This window comes from Arachis hypogaea, chromosome 15 (assembly GCF_003086295.3).
Source record: "Arachis hypogaea cultivar Tifrunner chromosome 15, arahy.Tifrunner.gnm2.J5K5, whole genome shotgun sequence".
Lineage (NCBI taxonomy): Eukaryota > Viridiplantae > Streptophyta > Magnoliopsida > Fabales > Fabaceae > Arachis > Arachis hypogaea.
In genome coordinates, this window is record NC_092050.1 from 56,201,275 (window position 1) to 56,208,886 (window position 7,612).

Below are 7,612 nucleotides of genomic sequence, written 5' to 3' on the forward strand. Positions count from 1 at the left end.
TAAGACAAAAATGTGGTGGCTTATGCTTTCCGGCAGCTGAGACCTCATGAACAAAATTATCCGACGCATGACTTGGAGTTGGCTGCAGTAGTGTTTGCTCTGAAGATCTAGAGACACTATTTGTATGGCGCTCAACTAGAAGTTTTCTCTGACCACAAAAGTTTAAAGTATATCTTTGACCAGAAGGATCTTAATATGCGACAGCGAAGGTGGATAGAGTTCCTGAAGGACTATGATTTTAAGTTAAGTTATCACCCAGGAAAAGCGAACGTGGTGGCAGACGCTTTGAGCAGGAAGAATTTGAATATCTCTTGGATGATGATAAAGGAAGAAAAGTTACTCGCGAAATTTGAGGACCTTAAGTTGGCTATGACTGAGATGTCAAGTGGAGTCCGTTTGGAACAATTGCATATAACACCAGATTTTAAGATTATGATTCAGCAAGCACAAGCACAGGATTCAGAAATGATGACGATGCTGAGACGGATGAAAGTAGAGGAAGCAGAAGCTGTAACACTAGATCGTAGCAGCCTCTGGAGATATAAGAACAGAATTTATGTGCCTAGCTCTGGAGATTTGTGGCAAAGGATTCTTGCAGAAGCTCATCAAAGTATATTTTCTATGCATCCTGTAGTAACAAAGATGTATCAAGGATTTGAAACAAATGTTCTGGTAGCCGGGCTTGAAGAAAGAGGTAGCTGATTATGTCTCAAAATGTTTAACCAGTCAGAAGGTGAAGGTGGAACACCAGAAACCGTCAGGAACCCTGCAACCCTTGGAAATACCATAATGGATATAGGAGCAGATCACTATGGATTTTGTCACGGGATTGCCAAGGACCTCAACAGGACACGAAGCTATTTGGGTGATTGTGGACAGGTTAACCGAATCAACACATTTTCTTCCGATTCGAGTTGACTATACTTTAGAAAGGCTAGCACGGCTATATATTCAATAAATCGTACAATTGCATGGGATACCTTCGTCAATTGTTTCAGATCGAGATCCGAGGTTTACTTCCAGATTCTGGGGAGCTTTCCAGAAAGCTTTAGGAACAGAATTGCATATGAGTACAGCATACCATCCTCAGATAGACGGACAATCAGAGCGAACAATCCAGACATTGGAAGACATGTTAAGATCTTGTGTGATGGATAACCAGGGCAGTTGGGATAGGTATTTGCCATTGGTCGAGTTCGTCTACAACAACAGTTACCAACAAAGTATCGGGATGGCACCATATGAAGCTTTCTACGGAAGGAGATGTCAGACACCATTGTGTTGGAACGATGACGGAGAAGCTAGTGTCTTAGGTCCAGACTTAGTGCAAGAAACTACTGAAAAGATAAAGGGGATTCGCCAGAAGATCCAGACCGCACAGAGCCGTCAAAAGAGCTATGCCGATAATAGACGTAGACCCTTAGAGTTTAGTGAGGGAGATCATGTCTTTCTAGAAGTAACTTCGATTACTGGAATAGGTAGAGCCCTTAAGACTAAGAAGCTTAACCCACGATACATAGAACCTTTCCAAATACTTAAAAGAGTCGGTCTAGTAGCTTATCAAATAGCCCTTCCTCCTTATTCATCAAACCTTCATGATGTTTTTTTTATGTCTCGCAACTTAAGAAATATGTTCCCGATGATAGTCACGTTTCACAACCAGAAATAGTACAGTTATAAAATGATTTGACATATCAAGCATCACCAGTTCAGATCGTAGAAAGAAGTGATAAGCAGCTAAGAGGCAAGACTGTTCGCTTAGTCAAAGTAGCATGGGAACCAAGAGGAGAAGAAGAGCACACTTGGGAATTGGAAGATAAGATGAGAGCTGATTACTCGCATCTATTCTCAGGTAACTGAAATTTTGAGGGCAAAATTTTCTTTTAGGAGGGTATAATGTAACAACCCCGGTTTTCGAGAAAAGCAAAATAAAGTTGCTAAGAAAAGCAACCAAAGGGTCAAAGATAGTCAACAAAAGACTTACACAAAAACCAAGTTCAAAAGTCCACAAGTTGGACTATAATACAAGCACAAAAAAAAATTACAAAGGATCTAAATTCTCCGCAGTAGTAGCATCCTTGGCTGAAGGAGGAGGAGCGGACGCAATAGGGACGACATCAACAGTTCCGTCGAGACGATTTAAGATCTGCACTTCGAGATCAAACTCTGGCTGGTCGGCCTCAGAAGGGGCGGAAGAGGCGGAGGTAGCTACGGCTTTCCCTGGCGGCACAAGAGAAGGGCTTTCATCCTCATCATCAGGGCTAGGCACTATCTTGTCGTCCTCCACCACATTGTCCAAGCTAAAAAGAGTCAGGTCGAGCTCAGGGGCAAGAACTCAGACTTGGGCTTTCAAGTTCTCGTAGGCATCTGTCACACTACCTACCAAATGACCCTGGAGCTCGGTATAATCAGATTTGGGAAGAATCAAGCCTCTCCTTAACTTCGAGCAGCTCGCCATAACTACTAGTGTAGCTCTCCTTGTAATTCTTCGCCATTTCTCCAGCCAGATTCGCAGCTGCCTCAGCAGTAGTAGCCCGGGACTTCTCCCTCTCCACATCCAGCTCCAGCTTAGCCACCCTGGCATCCAGTTCATCCTTCAAACCCTTAACCTTGTCATATTCAGCCCTCGCCTCCTCCATAAAAGCCCTAGTGGCATGAACAGGAGACTCTTTAAGGATTCGGGAAAGGGCTGCACCAATTTTAGCAACTGATGCTGAATTTATAGCCCACAGACTAACCGGCAAGTGCACCGGGTCGTACCAAGTAATACCTCAGGTGAGTGAGGGTCGATCCCACGAGGATTGATGGATCAAGCAACAATAATTTATTAATTGGCTTAGTTAGGCAAGCTGAAAATAATGGTTGAGAGTTCAAAAGACATTAAACAATATAATGAATATTAAAGATAGGCAGATAAATAAGTTGGGAATAAAATATTGAGAAAGCAGTTAAGGTTTCAGAGTTATCTATTTTTTCGGATTAAATTTTCTTACTAACTATTTTAATCATGTAGGATTTAATTTATGGCAAACTATATGTGACTAGACCCTAATTCCTTAGACCTTTCTAGTCTCCTCTAATTTTCATTAACTGCCAATTCCTTGGTCAATTAATTCCAATTAGGGGGTAATGATCAAATTCCAGTTTGTAAGCCACAAAAACTCTAATTACCCAAATATAAAAGGATTATATTGAGGCCAGGGCATTTTGGCCAGTTTCACTGACCTTTTCGTTACTGTTTTTAAGGCAGTTTCATGCATTTTCTTAGAAAATAAGCTAGTTTTGGGTAGATATTCACTTACATCTTGATTCAAGCATATATTGTGCACTTTACATGATTTCATGAGAATTTTGCAAATTATAGGATGCATGTCTCATGATTTGGATTAGAACTTTGATGCACTTTATTGCTTGATTTCAGGACAAAGGAAGCAAGGAAGAACCACGTTAGCAGCCACGTTAGTCTAACTAATGTGACCACTAACGTGGAATGGGAGCTAGCTTGCAACGTTAATGAGAAAAGTAATCGCCAATAACGCTCTCGAAGACATCATAACCCACGTTAAGAGTCACGTTAACTAAGTTAATGTGAACTCTAACGTGGAAGAAGGAAAATGGAGCCAACGTTAGTGACACTTACCTTTGTCACTAACGTTGGACCAAGCTCATAAGTGGCCACGTTAAGAGCCACGTTAACTTAGTTAACGTGGACTCTAATGTTAAGAAGCAAAAGAGAAGCCAACGTTAGTGACATTCACCTTTGTCACTAACGTTGGCCAAGACTCCATAAGCCACGTTAACTCCCACGTTAACTTAGTTAACGTGAAAGCTAACGTGGAGAAAGCAATTGATAGCCAACGTTAGTGACACTTACCTTTGTCACTAACGTTGGGGTGAACCACCAAGAGCCACCATGAGCAACGTTAACTCCTACGTTAACTTAGTTAACGTGGAAGCTAACGTGGATAAAGAGATGATAAGCCAACATTAGTGACACTCACCTTTGTCACTAATGTTGGAGATGGCTAGCATGACTACGTTAGAAACCACGTTAACTTAGTTAACGTGGACTCTAACGTGGGAAATAGGGGCACATTGGAACGTTAGTGACAAAGGTAAGTGTCACTAACGTTCTCGAAGAATTGGTACTGCTATGTTAGAAGCCACGTTAACCTAGTTAACGTGGACTCTAACGTAGGGACAAGGGAGGACTCTCCACGTTATTGGGAAAGGTAAGTCCCAATAACGTGTGCGAAGGACTAAGAGGCAACGTTAGTGGTCACATTAGTGCCACTAACATTGAAGTCAACGTGATATTATTTGGGTTAGGAACGTTAGTAAAAAAGGTGATTGTCACTAACGTTCTCGAACCCACACTTTCACTTAACGTTGACACCACTAACGTCTTGAGTCAAAGTCCCTGCATACTTCACCTTTTCTCTTTGCAAACAAAGCTAAGCCCGATGAAAAGGATAACTGCTTCAAACTCAAGATTCAGAGGCCCATACCCAAGACTTGAAGAGCCAACTAGAAGATGAGAAAAGTAGTATATATAGGAGTAGCTTTGAATTAGTTAGGGGATTGGAAACTTTAGGGAGCCTTTGGCATAGAACTACTCTCTGTATTTTACTTTCTCTGCAGTTCTAGTTTTACTTTCATCATGTATTCTCCATCTTGGTTTTCATTTTCCAGAGCTATGAACAACTAAACCCCTTTCATTGGGTTAGGGAGCTCTGTTGTAATTTGATGGATCAATATTAGTTTTCATTCTCCTTCTTCTATCTTTTCTCTTGATTTTACTAGAAAGCTTTCGATCTTCATCCAATTGGGTAGTTATCTTGGAAAAGAAGCTATTCATACTTGGATCTCTTCTGAACCTTGAAAGAGGAATGAAGAGATCATGCTAGAAATGCTTTCTCATGCTGGACCAAATTGGGTTTGGATGGATATGTGACTATAATCCTACCAACACTTGATTTGGGAAATGCATGTGGTATAATCAGTGACCATACTTCATCTCTTCTCATGAGCAATTGACCAAGGAATTGGCTATTGATCAAGATTTGAGAGATTGAATTACCAAGAAATTGGAATTCGATCACTTAAGATTGCCAAGGAGATCAATGAATGCATTGATTGAGGAAGAGATGAAAATGAACTTGATCCGGAGAATGCAACATCTCCTGAGCCCAATGAACTCCCCATTTCTGATCTTACCCATTCTCTTTAATTTCTGCCATTTACTTTTATGAGCAACTACCCCATTCCCATTTAAGATTCTGCCATTTACTTTCCGCATTTACATTCAGCTCTTTATTTTTAGCATTTACTGTTTCTGCTATTTACTTTCCCGCCATTTAATTTCTGCAAATCTCAAATCAAATTCTGGTTCGCTCAACTAGAACATTCCTCTAATTAAAGTTGCTTGATCAATCAATCTCTGTAGGATTCGACCTCACTCTATTGTGAGTTTTTACTTGACGACAAATTCGGTACACTTGCCGAAGAAAATTTGTTGAGAGACAAGTTTTGTGCGTATCAAGTTTATGGCACCGTTGTCGGGAATTGATTTTGAATCAACAATGATTAAGTTGGAGGATCACTAGATTGAGCATTTGTTATTCTGTTGATTTAAATTTCTGTTTGAGCAATTTACTTTCGGTTTCAGTTTTTTTGTATTCCCATCCCTTTAACCCTTTTATTCCAGTTGTTTACACTCTGTTTCACTCACCCACTAACTGTTTGATATATTGCATCACTCACACAACAGTAATTCTAACAGAATACTTTCTGGATCTGTTTCTTTGCTTGTACCTTGTTGGTTGTATGACAGGGAGGAGAAGCGGGGCTTCAACTTCCTTTGATTCTGAACCTGAGAGGACCTTCCTTAGATTAAGGATGGAAGCAAGATGAAAAAGAGTAGTTGGTGCTGAGGAAGAGGAAGAGTACTTTGAACCAAACATGGAGGAGAATATGGAGAACCATCATGAAGAAGAGGCTCACAACCATGGAAGAGAAGGTCTAGCAAATCATGCTGGGCAAGAGAGAAGAGTTATGGGTTCTTACATCAACCCAAACCCAGGAAACTGTAGAAGTAGCATCCAAAAACCAACCATACATGCCAACAACTTTGAACTAAAACCACAGCTCATCACCCTTGTTCAGAACAACTATTCATTTGGAGGAAGCATCCAAGAAGACCCCAATCAACATCTAACCACCTTCCTGAGGATATGCGATACTGTGAAGTCTAATGGTGTTCATCTTGACACCTATAGACTACTTTTGTTCCCTTTCTCACTCAAGGATAAGGCATCTAAATGGCTAGAATCCTTCCCTAAGGAGAGTTTGACAACCTGGGAAGATGTGGTGAACAAATTTTTCTATCCTCCTCAAAGAATCAACAGGCTGAGAGCTGAGGTTCAAACTTTCAGACAGCAGGATGGTGAGACTCTATATGAAGCATGGGAGAGGTTTAAGGACCTAACAAGGAGGTGTCCACCAGATATATTCAATGAATGGGTGTAGCTACACATTTTCTATGAAGGCCTTTCATATGAATCAAAGAAGGCAGTAGACCACTCATCCGGGGGATCTCCGAACAAGAAGAAGACCATTGAGGAGGCCATAGATGTCATTGAAACTGTAGCAGAGAATGACTACTTCTAGGCCTCCGAAAGAGGGAACACTAGAGGAGTGATGGAGCTAAATAATGTGGATGCACTGCTGGCCCATAACAAGCTCATAACCAAGCAGTTGGCTGACCTCACCAAGAAGATGGAGAGGAACTGTAACAACCCCGGTTTTCGAGAACGCAAATCTTTTCTGAAAGTACGGATTTCTCTGGAAGATCAGTAAGGGGAAAACCTTTGATATATCATCACGTATCTCAATCCTCATTTTCATTATGTCATCTTTAAGTTAGAACCTTTTCTGAGACAAGCTCGATAACGCGGTCACGAAGAACCTGGTTTTTGAACTGTATCGGTTAGAAGTTTTGATTTGGTTTTTTGTAAATAGTCTCAGTTTGACGAACCAGACTCGATTTATGAGAGAAGAGAGATAATAGGATGATATTATCATTATATTAGTATTAGAAACTTCTTGAATAATATTAGAAGGTTACCTGGTCAGTTTTAGTTAAAAACAGAAAATCGGTTTAACCGGGTTTACAGTTTACTGGTGCAGCTTAGCACGAACACTCTCTGATGAATTTAGCAATGCTAAGGTCTCATTTTACATGTACTATTCTCATAATAAATATGTTACTAGTGTCATTTATGCTAGTAGCTCAGAAAATAATTTTTAGAGATGTTTTTACGAGTGTTCCGATACACCTAGTTTTAGTAGTTGTACACCAGAGATATTTTAATATTATTTTAACCCACCTCCAAGCCAACCAATCACAACTCACCTTACACCCCCAAGACCTCCAAGGCTGTCTCATTTCATCATTTTGGCCGAAAATAACAAGAGAGAAAAGAGAGAAACTTTCATGAACACTTAATCTTCAAAGCTTGATTTCTTCTGAACCAAAACTCAAATCAAAACTCCAATTTCACCAAAATGATCCTCTCTTCTTCCTCTACATAATCATGTAACTTATCAAGGA

General features: G+C 40.4%; 1 non-coding gene across 1 annotated transcript; it reads right to left on the reverse strand.

Annotated features, from left to right (window-relative positions):
* Window positions 1-6,405: 6,405 nt before the first annotated feature.
* Window positions 6,406-6,512, reverse strand: LOC112753935 (small nucleolar RNA R71). The gene has a single exon (XR_003178295.1). It is a non-coding gene; the product is annotated as a small nucleolar RNA R71 (small nucleolar RNA).
* Window positions 6,513-7,612: the final 1,100 nt, after the last annotated feature.